Source organism: Peromyscus maniculatus, chromosome 7 (assembly GCF_049852395.1).
Source record: "Peromyscus maniculatus bairdii isolate BWxNUB_F1_BW_parent chromosome 7, HU_Pman_BW_mat_3.1, whole genome shotgun sequence".
Lineage (NCBI taxonomy): Eukaryota > Metazoa > Chordata > Mammalia > Rodentia > Cricetidae > Peromyscus > Peromyscus maniculatus.
In genome coordinates, this window is record NC_134858.1 from 25,362,712 (window position 1) to 25,376,536 (window position 13,825).

General features: G+C 43.6%; 1 pseudogene; it reads left to right on the top strand.

Annotated features, from left to right (window-relative positions):
- Positions 1-6,995: 6,995 nt before the first annotated feature.
- LOC121831040 (non-selective voltage-gated ion channel VDAC1-like) overlaps positions 6,996-13,825 on the top strand; it is a 45,938-nt pseudogene continuing 39,108 nt past the window's right edge.

Below are 13,825 nucleotides of genomic sequence, written 5' to 3' on the forward strand. Positions count from 1 at the left end.
TTAAAGCTTCTTTATTGATTACTTGATAAGTGCCAGGCTCTTCTGTGTGGACCTTCCCTTCTCCCCCTCCCCCTGCCTTTTAACCTTTAAAACATCTGTAATCAGAGCTGGGTGTGGTTGTGGACACCTGCAATTCCAGCATTCAGAAAGCACAGGCAGAAGGTGAGTGAGTTCCACACCAACTAGGATACATTGTGAGAACTCCTTTTTCAAAAACAAAACAAATCAAACAAGCAAAAAATGCCACTTTACACTCCCCTTACAGTATTGGTATTATTAATAATTTGCACTTACTGAGAAGGGAAGAGAATTTGGAAGACATTTACCTAAGTCTTGTACACTCTTTGTCTTAAGAGCCCTCTCTCTCTTTACTTCCTTTAAAGCCGTGAAAAAAGCACGGGATTTGAAAGCAGAAGCCTCCAATTTTCTTATGGTGAGAATCCTTCCTGCATCATATTGAGGCTCACTTTTCTTCTGAAATGGAAATGGGTGTGAGTAATGCTGCTGAAGTGGAGGGGGCTGCCTACGGCATATATGCTTATCCGTTGCTATGATTATTCTTTGGTTTCATCAACAGTTGCAAATTCTCCCAGGGAGACGCCTGACCCAGGATGACTGTGGCTCTGCTGGACTTTTCATTTGCCAAAGTATTCCCTGGGGTCCGGACACTGGTATCCCAGCTAACATGCACTTAGCTGGCTGGAGAAGCAACTCTGCAGAGCTCAAGTTCCCACATGAGGGTAACACCAGGTGAAATCTGAGTAGGCATGGCCACAGAGATGAGGACTGGCTGGAAGAAATGAGAAGGATAGAGAGAAGAGGCTCCTGGGACAGGGTGATGCCTCCCTTCCTGGCTCCCATATGGAGAAATGCAGGGAGTTGGATCAGGGTTCCTTCCTTATTTGTCTCTTTTTGGTTGTGAGCCTAGCCTTTAGTGGCTGCGCCATTTCTCCTGCCCCCTTATTTGTCTTTTTTTAAATCTATATATTTTGTTTATTTATTTTTCACATCCCAAAGTCCCCCCTTCTCATTCCCCATCTTACCCCCACCCTAATCCACCCCTCCTCCACTGTTTCTCTTCGGATACAGGCGGGCATCCCACGGATATCGACCAGCAATGGTATATCAAGTTGTACTGAGATAAGGCACCTCTTCTTCTATTAAGGCTGATGAGGCAATCTGGTAGGAGGAATGGGTCCCAAAAGCAGGCATCAGAGTCAGAGATAACCCTGCTCTCACTGTTAGAAGTCTCACAAGAAGACCATGTCACACAATGGTTACATATACACAGAGGGCCTAGGTCAGTCCCATGCATGCTCCCTGGTTCTCGGTTCAGTCTCTGTGAACACCTGTGAGCTGGTTCTGTGTGTTTTCTTGTGGTGCCCTTGTCACCACTGGGTCCTACAATCCTTCCTCACCCTCTTCCACAGGATTTCCTGAGCTCTGCCTAATGTTTAGCCATAGGTCTCCTTATCTGTTTCCATCAGTTGCTGGTGATGACAGTTGGGCTAGGCATCAATCTACACGTATAGCAGAATATCATTAGGAATTATTACATTGACTTTTTTTTTTTACATTTGTGTTTGGTTCTATCCTAGGTCTCTGGGGTATCCTGCCTCTGGGTCCTGGTCCTTAGGGGTGAGCTCCCTCTCAGAGTATGGGTCTCTAGATGTGCCAGTCATTAGGTGGTCAGTCCCACAATTTCTGCATCACCTTTACAGCAGCACATCTTGTAGGTAGGACAAATTGTAGGTTGAAAAGTTTGTGTCTTTGTGAGTGTCCTAATCCCTCCTCTGGAAGTCTTGACTGATCACAGGAGATGGCCGGTTCAGGCTTTGTATTCCTTATTGCCAGGAGTCTTAGCTAAGTTCATCCTCATTGATTCCTGGGAGTTTCCATTGCTCTAGGTTTCTAGCTTATCCCAGAGATGCCCCCCATTCTAGTTGTCTCTCCTAGTACTCTCTTCCTCCATCCTCTCTTCACCTAGTCCCTCCTATTCTCATCCCCATTCCCTCTTCCAGACCCCTCCCCCTTCCACTGACAATGTCCATTCTATTTCCTTATTTGTTTCTTTTTGGTTGTGAGCCTAGCCTATAATGTTTGAGGCATTTCTCCAGCACCCTTGCTTGTCTTTTAATGAGACCAACTTCCTATTCCTCTTGTCTAATCAAAAGGGAGGACTACCCTGCTCCCAAACCACTGCTAACCACAAAACAGAGAACACGGGCAGAGCCTTAAAAGCTCACCAGATAACCGCTATATGATTTCTGCTAGGACACTCAGCTGCAGTGGCAATGGTTAAGATGAGCATGTCCATGGCCTGGAAGATCTGTGTAGTGCATATGACCCTTTCCCTCCTGGGGACAGAATTGCATAACTCAAAGGTCACCACCCAAGTGCAGATAGTTTTAATGTGTTCAATCCTCTTTCCCACCCAAGTGGTTCAGGTTACCTGTGTAGCTTCCTCTCCTGAATAAAACTTTAACTTGCTGGTTTGCTGTGCCCATCTACAAATTCTTCCATCTAGGATACCAAGAATCTGGACAGAAGGATGTCTGACCTCCCTGATCATTTTCTATGTCTAGTCTAGAGTTTCTTACTCACCAAATGATAGGAGGTGATAAGAGTGCTTCAAGGACTCACATATCTTCTGTCCTTTCTTTTAATTGCTGTTTTTATTTCAGTCTATAGCAGGCTGTCTCTTGCCCATTTCGCCATCTGACTGCTTTTCTCTGAACTGAAATGCAGCATCCATTAGAAGGGTTCTCTCATCCCCACACTTCTGCTTTCAGAAAAGGACACCTCTTACATAGTTACTAAATGGTCCCACTCACCTCTCTCTCTCTTGAGTACTTCATGCCACACTTGGCACATAATAAACATTCAAATATTTTTTAAGCAGTTGGAAAGCTTCCCATTTTTTAAGATTTCTGGTTGTAGAGCTAATTGACTCCAATTTGATGAGACAAAAGCCCTTCAAACTCAGCATTTTGCAAACTGACATCATCACTGCCTATTCCTTACTTCTCTTTGCTCCCATCTAAAGGTATCATAGCTAAAATGCATTTTGGTGCAATGCACATCCATATTTTATCTGCCTATTCATCTCTATTTCCAGGTGAGCCACATTCAGCAGTCCCTTAATCTTGCATCGTGGACCACCAAAATGCCTGTCTAAACACATCTTCTTCCTGGGTATCTATCCTCTGCCAAAATGTCACTGTTTTAGTCCTAGGAATACAAGTCTGATAGTGGAGTGACCTCTTACAGGTACTAGTCATGTCTCATAGGCCACAGGAGAAGATCCTGGTGTTTTAGTGAGGCTGATGTTATCTAGCTTGAGGACAGTCTCATCCCTCTTGGCACTGGGAGCTCCAGCATGTTGCTTTCTTCATGGTTTTCATGATGTGCCCTGATCCTCAGACACCTCTGCTAACATGTCACTGTGGACTCTACATTTTTCTAGACATCACCTCAATGCACCATTCTCCCTGAGAGATCCTTCTCTTGGCAGCCCCTTACTAAACACATATGACAGACACTTTCTCCAGTGCATCCACAGCCCTTTGATGACAGGGACAAAGAAATTTAATACCTTTTGCCCTCATGTGTCTCCTTTGGCTAGATTGCCAACTCCTCATGATCATGTACTTCAATTTTCCCCCCCTTTTTGGGTGCACAGGACATTACTTGGCACTTAGTAAATGCTGTCAGAATTCTTGAGTTTCAAATAGTAAACAGACATACAAATGCAGAGGTTGGCTGTTGAGACTCCAGCTGAAAAGGAGAGCCAGTCTCCTGCACTTGACACTGTGTGGGGACTAGTCGTAGCATGGTAGTGGCCCTGGAAAGTCTCAGTCTTGAGCAAGGATGGTAAGGAATTGACAGTCTCAGCTACAGGACTTAGAGGCCCATGACTACTCTTATCCCAGGTAACCCTTCTAATGGCTGCTCCTAGCCTATGAGAGAGTGTAGCATATAAACCAAGACAAGGCTGTCTCTAGAGGATGCCTTACTCCTCAGACATGTGACTTTGACTCAAGGTCATCTTGTTTGCCGTGTTGCATTCTCTTAGGACTGCAAAATAGTCTGCACCTTTTCTTCCCTTCTGTTAGCTTTCTTCTCAGGGATCTGATCTTCATCCAGATATGATACCTCTCCAGCACGTCCCTTCCCTCCTTGTCTTCCTTCACAACCTGTGCCTACGAACTTTATGACTTCCTCTTGGGGAACCCAAGTTAATATAAGTGATATTAAGAATTGGTTTCATACAATTATTAAGCTTATCTATGTTGAGCATTTTTTTAGGGTTGGGGGAAATAGCTTTTTGCTGAATCTGTGGGCCCACTGTGGTCCTCCACGAAGGAAGTTTTATCTATGACTCCAGCTGTTAGTTGGCTCTACACATTTCCACCCTGACAAGCATGCTCATGTTCTGAGTCTCTGAATTTCAGAATCAACTTGGACTGTGTGACCATCAGTCCTCGAAATGTGTGAGCATTTCTCTTTCATGCGTGCACAGATCCTTTGGGAAAGGATTTGGAGATCATTATGTCTCTATAGTACTGCAGCCAATTCATCACTCAGTGGGCTTGGGGCTGAAACTGGCCCAGGATGGACAGCTGAGCAGGATCTTGTGACTTGGTGTGCTCACACTTTGCACCTGCTCCTCCTTGCTTGCCTGGTTGCAAGTCCCTGAATGTTAAGTAGCATCCTGTTGTGGTTCATCAATTTTGTCCCTGGGCCTGCTATAATCCCTTAACCATCTTCACGATCCCCTGTGAGTCCAGGTTCTTTGGTTGGCTCTCTGACCTTTGAAGTCTTAATGAATTGTGGCAATTAAGCAGGACCACCTGGCCTCTGTAGTCTGAGCTCCACTATCCAGTGGAAACTATCCAGCTCAGGTCTGTCACCAGGCCTCCTACCCTTGGCTTTGAGGAAGGCATCGCTGAACTTTTCCGTGATGTGGATCCAGTGTCTTTCCAATGACCTTAGGAACATGTGTCCTCAGAGCCTCCTCTGGGTCTCCTGGCCTCCCTTAATGAAAATGTTTGCAATTTAGTAGGCTCACTTCTTTAAGCTTCTTTATTTCTTCATTAACTTCTAGTATCAAATTGGGCATTTCCAGTGTGGACAGAGCAGTGTGCTGAGAACCAAACTGGGTATTCCCAGTGTAGAGAAAACAGTGTGCAGAGAACCAAGTTGGGTGTTCCCAGTGTAGAGAGAGCAGTGTGCAGAGAACCAAGTTGGGTGTTCCCAGGCTAGAGAGGGCAGTATGCTGAGAACCAGGTCCAGTGTTTCCAGGGTAGAGGGCATTGTGCTGAGAACCAGGTTGGGCATTTCCAGTGTAGAGAAAACAGTGTGCTGAGAACCAGGTTGGACATTTCTAATGTAGAGAGAGCAGTGTATTGAGAACCAGGTTGGGTGTTTCCAGCATAGAGAGCATGTGCTGAGAACCAGGTTGGGTATTTCTAGTATAGAGAGGGCAGTATGCTGAGAACCAGTTGGGTGTTTTCAGTATAGAGAGAGTTGTGTGCTGAGAACCAAGTTGGGTATTTCCAGTGTAGAGAGAGCAGTGTGCTGAGAACCAGGTCAAGTGTTTCCAGTGTAGAGGGCAGTGTGCTGAGAACCAGGTTGGGTGTTTCCAGTGTAGAGGGCAGTGTGCTGAGAACCAGGTTGGGTATTCCCAGTGTAGAGGGCAGTGTGCAGAGAACCAGGTTGGGTATTCCCAGTGTAGAGGGCAGTATGCTGAGAACCCGGTTGGGTGTTTCCAGTGTAGAGGGCAGGCTTCTATTTAAGATGCTTCTCAGCAGCACCTCTCAGATACATGTTTCATTTCCTTCTTGGCCTGAGCACCTTCTCCAAGCCAGTGAATTGTCACTACCAGATACTTTGGAGTGTCACTGGCTTCCTGACAGCCCTGGGCTGCTTCCCTGTTATCTCAGCTTCACTCCTTCTCCTGCCAGAGGGTCTCCACAGGATCCTTGGTTTTCCTCATGGGTGTTTTCTCCAATAATCTCTTCCATATTTAATTCCATCTTGGCATCTTTTCCCCCTGATTTGGGGACTTAAATTGTACAGATTTCTGCTATCTCACTGAACTTGTTCAATGGTTTTTTCTTATATTTAGATTTTTTAAGCCTGTCTTTTTAAAAGCTTTATAGGCTTTGTTATAAAAACCCTTGCAAATAAAAATATCACACAACTAAACTAACCAGACCCACATCTACCTAAAGGATGTCCAGAGGTTTCCCTATACTCCAGTATTTAGGGAGTGAGAACAGGATTGGAATCTTGACATCTTACTGCCATGGAGTTATCAAAGGACGTTGTCTGGGGAGGGGTATTTGGAAGAGAACAGTGAGAAAGTGGAACAGAGAAGTAGAGACTGAAGCTGAGAGAGAAAGACAAAGACAGAGACAGAGAGACAGAGAGTTTGCTTCTGAACATAGGTGAGAGCTTCCTGTGGGTATGCATGTGCAAGTGTGCATATCGGTGTCAGGATGGCGTAATTAATGCAGACCCAGAATGTGCGTAGGCCATATGCAAAACAGAGACACCAAAATGGATGGAAAATTCAGCTTTGATAACCTCCAAACACTGCAATTTACAAAAGCTAGAAAGAAAGCTGTTTTAATTTTAATGTGCTTTCATTTTTTTTCTTTTGAGGCTCAATATTATGTTTTTGTTCAATCTTAATTGGTGATAGGGCCATCTTATTTAGTTAATTATTTATAATTTAGTCCTTGAACCCGTCCTATCCTAAGAGGAGGAGAGAAAGATACCTACCACTTAGTATTTTCCCTGTCTGCAAAGTCAGCTTCCACACAACCATTCAGCCAAAGGAAGGAAACAGACCTAACAACTATAGGGGCGCTGAGCCCAGTGAAAATCTTCCAGTGCTGAGACCTCCTTCCCGCTCCTGCTGGCTAGGGGCTGTGTCCCTGGAGGATTCTAGGTGGAAGCAGAGATCACTGAGCAGTGAAAGCGAAATAATGAGGCCCCTTGTCTGTGACTGTTCCCTTCACATCCGACAGCGACCCTGCATGCTCTGGCGCAGAGCGAGCATCTCCCCCTGCTTGGCTCTGGCTCCTTCTCCGAGCGCTCTTGGTGTCCTCCCCTGCAAGGCTCTGATGCCTTGGCTGCACTGGCTCTTGTGTGAGAGGGAGCTGGGGAAGCTGGCAGCTCCAGGAGCACGTGAGGACTGGGAGTCGGGCTGAGCGAGGGGGAAGGTGTCTTCATTCCATATGCAAGTCACTTAATGAGAAAGCTGCATCTGTTATGCAGCCTCCACCCCGGGGGAAGGCTGCCAGCTTTCCTTGTGGGTGGCCTGGCCTGCACACAAACTCCTCCAGCTATCCAAGCCGGCAGAGGCTTTGCAAGCGATTCCTGGAGGCAGAAGTACGTCCGTGGGCATGGGGGTGCTTCTCAAGCCTGTACACACTCTGTGGGTCAAGATGTGATTCCACACGAACCTGAGGGTCCTAGGGAGATCTGTTCCTCTGGGTCTCTTTCTCTCAAACACTGATAATGCCTTGTTCAGTTTTTGCCCCAGGTGTCCTGTTTGCTTTTTGCGGCTGAGACAAATCACTGACCCAGACCAAATTTGGGAGGAAATGGTTTATTTACTTACAGGAAAGAGGAGGAGCTGAAGGTGGAACTCTGAAGGCAGGAACGGAAACAGAGACCATGAAGAAATCTGCTTACTGCCTGCTCCCTCTGGCTTGCTCGGTTAGGTTACCTTTCTTATACAGCTCTGGACCACCTGCCTAGAGATGATGCCGACCACAGTGTCCTGGGAACTCCTGTATCGATCAGCAATTTGAAATATGCTTCATGGGCCCAGAGGTGGTGGTGCACGCCTTTAATCCCAGCACTTGGAAGGCAGAGCCAAGAGGATCTCTGAGTTCGAGGCCAGCCTGGTTGACAGTGTGAGATCCTGGACAGGCACCAAAACTACACAGAGAAACACCTTCTCAAAACAAACAAACAAACAAACAAACAAACAAACATGCCTTATGGACATGGCCACAGGCCAGTCAGATCTAGGCAATTCTTCAGTTGGGGTGTCCTCTTTCCAGGTGACTCTAGGGTATGTCAAGTTGACAGCTGAAGCTAACTGTGACACTTGGGTTCCAGGAAACAGGGGTTTGGAGATCTTGAACCAATGTCTCCTATCTTCCCCAGTGAGAAACTCTGGGCTCTTGGCAGGACAAGAAGGGATGGACAGAATGTCTACTGTGGTGAAGAGATCCCTGGTGCTGAGTCCTCCAGGTGCCCTGGTGACTTCCCCCTTAAGTGTACTGTGGGAAAACCCAGTTCTTTGTCTTGTTTTTAGTGCTTTTCTTCCATTTCCCTCGCCTTCATGAAATACGTTAGATGATACCCAGAACATCTGCTCTAGGAACACTTTAAAAATTTTCCAATTTTAAAAACACAGGACATTACCAAGAACAATACAACTCAAATGCATACCTTCCCCCGCCCCCAAATCAACAATTATTAGCATCTTATCATCTTTGTAGTATTTGTTTTTCTTTTGGAAGATGAAAAGTTACAGAAAAAAGTTCCCTTCAACCCATATCCTCTTTACTGTTGCCTTCTTTGTGTCCCCAAGACAGACATTACAGTCATTGTTTATGATTCTAAGTGTGCTTGTGTCTATGAGTGACACACATACCTCACAAGTGACCCACAGACCTCACAAGTGACACACAGACCTCACAAGTGACCCACAGACCTCACAAGTGACCCACAGACCTCACAAGTGACACACAGACCTCACAAGGGACACACAGACCTCACAAGTGACCCACAGACCTCACAAGTGACACACAGACCTCACAAGTGACCCACAGACCTCACAAGTGACACACAGACCTCACAAGTGACCCACAGACCTCACAAGTAACACACAGACCTCACAAGTGACACACAGACCTCACAAGTGACACACAGACCTCACATTATCTCTAGGGGTCATCTCTGGCCATACTTAGATCTCCTTAATTGTTAAACATTGGTGTATTGTTAATGTATTATTAAATTTGTTAAGTTGTCTTTGTGATATGTTCACATACTTATACATATTTTCATTTTTATCAATGTGTTACTATGAATGAAATGAAATGAAATGAAATGTATCCAGAGATGGCTCAGTAGTTAAGAGCACTTGCTGCTTGTTTAGAGGACCAGAGTTGAGTTCTATTGCCAGAACCGAGGCTAGTGGACTACAACTACTTGTAAATCCAGCTTCAGGGGATCCAATGGCCTTTTCTGGCCTTCAATGATACTTGTGCATGTGTGGTATACACATGCATATATTATATATATATATTATGTAAATATGGCTATATATTACATATATTTTAATAGATAATTATTTTTAATATCATTTCATGAGTTTTCTTGCACACATATGCAGGAGTTTTCCCTGAGGTACACAGAGGTAAAGCTGCTGGGCCATAAAAAATGCTACTTTCAATTTTATAAGATACACCACTCTTTCCCAAAGTGGATATACCGATTTACATATCAATGATAATTTTTTATAGGATTACCATTCCACCAAAATTCTTGTCAACACTTGATATTGTCATGCTTTAAATTTTATGACAGTCTGTGAGTGAGAAATTATGTCTCATTGTTGCTTCCATTTGTTTTCCTGTTATTAATAATAGCCCAAGATTATGCAGATCTTCCTCCGTGCCATACACACTCTGAGCAGTGGACATAGATGGACTCACTCACCCCCATTACAGTCCTTTCATGGCACCCCTGGTGCTGTTATTTCCACTTTATGTATCATGGAAATGAGCTTAAATGACCAGGAACCAGGTCTCACAGGACCTTGCCAGGAGTGGCCCCCAAATATACACCATGACAGTATCCTGGACCCCAGTCTAGGAGAGGTCCAGTATTCCTACATGTGTTTATGAATCATGCATATTTTCCTCTGTGACATTCTCTATTTATAATCTTAGATAGTTTTTTGAGTTGATCATTTGTCTGTTTTTATTCTTTAAAATATTATATAGCTTTGGCATCAATTCTGTTGCAATGATTTTACCCATGTATCACCGGCTACCCATCCTTACTTAATGGATTTTCTTGCTTTATTGGGTATCTCTCTGTCTATCTATCTATCTATCTATCTATCTATCTATCTATCTATCTATCTATCTATCTATCATCTATCTATCTGTCTATCTGAGATATAGTCTACCTATGTTGCCTAGGCTGATTTTGAATTCCTATGGTCAAGAAATCCCCCTATCACAGCCTCCTGAACAATTGGAACTATAGTTTGCTTTATGTTTTTTGCTGAATCCTTATTTTAATTGTTTCCCATTCCTGGAAGGTTCTGCCACATTTCATTGTGCCCTTGTCCTAGTGACTTCTCCCAGATAATGTCCATCTATCAACTTCTTTTAAAAAAAATTATTTTATTTAATTAATACTTACCATTTACTTTCCATACCAACTACAGTTTCCCCTCCTTCTTCTCCTCCTGTCTAACCTCCCCCACCAATTCCCATCTACCCCTCCTCCCAATTCATTCCTCCTCCATCTCTCTTCAGAAAGGGGCAGGCCTGCCATGGGCTTGACCAAAGCATGGCACATCAAGTTGAGGGAGGACCAAGCTCCTCCCCCTGCATCAAGGCTGGGCAAGGTAATCCAGCATGGGGAACATGTTCCCAGAAGCCAACTAAGCACCCGAGACAGGTCCTGATCTCAGTGCTAGGAGCCCAACAAACAGACCAAGCTATACAACTGTAACACACATGCAGAGGGCCTAGGGCAGTCCCATGCAGGCTTCCTAACTGTTGGTTCGTGGTCCATGTATTCACAAGATCTCAGGTCATTTGTCTCTGTGGGTTCCTCCTATCATGACCTTGAACCCCTCCCCCCCCCAGTTTGTACAATCCCTCCTCCCTTTCTTTAGGAGGATACCCGGAGCTCAGTCAAGTGCTTGGCTGTGAATCTCTGCATCTGCTTCCATCAGTTACTGGATAAAGAGTCTAATGACAATTAGGGTAGCCACAAATCTGATTATAGGAGAAGGCCAGTTCAGGCACCCTTTCCACTATTGCTAGGAATCTTAGCTGGGGTCATCATTATAGATTCCTGGGAGATTCCCTGGATCCAGGTTTCTCCATAACCCTGAAATTCTGTGCCCCCCCCATATCAAGACATCTCTTTCATTACACTCCTCCTCTGTCCTGCCACCAACCCACCTTCTGCACCTAGTCTGCCCAACCCACTCCCTCAAGTACCCATGTCACCATCCCCTGCCACCCCCACTTTCATCTCTCCTTGGGCCCTCTTTGTTATCTGGGGCTGTGGACTGTAGGTTGGTTATCCTGTACTTTACTCCTAATATCCACTTACGAATGAGTACATACTATGTTTGTCTTTCTGGGTCTGGGTTACCTTACTCAGAATGACTTTTTCTAGTTCTATCAATTTGCCTGCAAAATTTCATGAGGTCATTGTGTTTTGTTTTTGTTTTTTTTTTTAACAGTTGATTAATACTTCATTGTGTAAAAGTTCATCATTTTTCTTATCTATTCTTTGGTTAAGAGGCATCTGGGTTGTTTCTAGGTTTTGGTTATTATGAACAATGCTACTATGAATGTAAATGAACAAAAGTCTTTGTGGTATATGCCCAAGATTGGTATAGCTGAGTCTTGAGATAAATCAATTCCCATTTTTCCCTAAGAAACTGCTATATTTATTTCCAAAGTGGCTGTACAAGTTTGCACTCCCACCTGCAGTGGAGGAGTGCTCCCCTTACTCCGTATCTTATCCAACATAAGCTGTCATCAGTGTTTTTGATCTTAGCCATTCTGACAGAGTCAGATGCCATCTCAGAGTCATTTTGATTTGCATTTCCCTCATGACTAAGGATGTTGAACAGTTCTTTAAGTGTATTTCAAACATTTGAGATTCTTCTGTTGAAAATTCCCTGTTTAGATATGAATCCCATTTTTAAATTGGTTTATTTGGTATTTTGATGTCTAGTTTCTTGAGTTCTTTATCTATTTTGAAGATAAATCCACTGTCAGATGTGGGGTTGATGAAGATCTTTCCCATTCTATAGGTTGCTGTTTTGTCTTATTGACCATGTTCTTTGGCTTACGGGAGTTTTTCAGTTTCAAGAGGTCCCATTTATTAATAGTCAATCTCAGTATCTGTGCTACTGGTGTTATATTCAGGAAGTAGTCTTCCTGTGTCAGTGCATTCAAGGCTACTTCCCACTTTCTCTTCTATCAGGTTCAGTGTAACTGGATTTATGTTAAGGTCTTTGATCCACTTGGACTTGAGTTTTGTACAGGGTGATAGACATGGATCTATTTGTGTTCTTCTATATGCCAACACCCTCTTGTGCCAGCACCATTTGTTGAAGATGCTTTCTTTTTCCCATTGTATAATTTTGGCTTCTTTATCAAAAATCAAGTGTTCATAGGTGTGTGGGTTTATGTTAGGGTCTTTGTTTTGATTTCACTGTAAAGAAGAGCTAATACCAATACTCTTCAAATTGTTCCACACAATAGAAACAGAAGGAACATTGCCAACTTTTTTTCAATGAGGCTACAGTTACCCTGATACGCAAACCACACAAAAATGCAACAAAGAAAAAGAATTACAGACCAATCTCCCTTATAAACATTGATGCAAGAAAAGTCAATTAAATACTGACAAACTGAATCCAAGAACACATTAAAAAAATTATCCACCATTATTAAGCAGGCTTTGCTGTGGATATCGCTCTATATAAATAAAACACTGATGGCCAATGACCAGGCAGGAAGTAGGTTGCCAGGCAGGAAGTAGGTGGGACAAGGAGAGAGGAGAATTCTGGGAACCGGAAGGCTGAGGGGAGAGACACTGCAGCCACCACCAGGACAAGCAGCATATAAAGACTCTGGTAAGCCACCAACCACGTGGCAAGGTATAGATTTATAAAAATGGGTTAATTTTAAGATAAAAGAACAGTTAGCAAGAAGCCTGCCATGGCCATACAGTTTATAAGTGATATAAGCGTCTGAGTGATTATTTTATAAGTGGATTGTGGGACTGCGGGGCTTGGGGAACCTGGAGAGAAGCCCTCCAGCAACAAGGCTTCATCCCAGAGATGCAGGGATGGTTCAACATAGGAAAATCTGTCAATGTAATCCACAATATCAACAAACTGAAAGAAAAAAAAAACCCACATGATCATCTCATTAGATACTGAAAAAGCCTTTGACAAAATCCAACACCCCTTCATGATGAAGGTCTTGGGGAGATCATGTATACAAGGAACATACCTAAACATAATAAAAGCAATGTACATCAATCAACAGCCAACATCAAATTAAATGAAGAGAAACTCAAAGTGATTCCACTAAAATCAGGAACAAGACAAGGCAGTCCACTCTCTCCATATCTATTCAATATAATACTGGAAGTTCTAGCTAGAACAATAAGACACCAAAAGGAGGTTAAGGGGATACAAATTGGAAAGGAAGAAAGCAAACTTTCCCTATTTGCAGATGATATGATAGTATACATAAATGGCCCCCCAAATTCTAACACGTAACTCCTACAGCTGATAAACCCCTTCAGTAATATGGTGGGATACAAGATTAACTGAAAAAAAGTCAGTAGCCTTCTTATATACAAATGATAAGCAGGCTGAGGAAAAAAAAAACACGGAGAAATAACACTCTTTTCAATAGCCACAAATAATATAAAATATCTTAGGGTAACTCTAACCAAACAAGTGAAAGATCTGTATGATAAGAACTTGAAGTCTTTGAAGAAAGAAATTGAAGAAGAT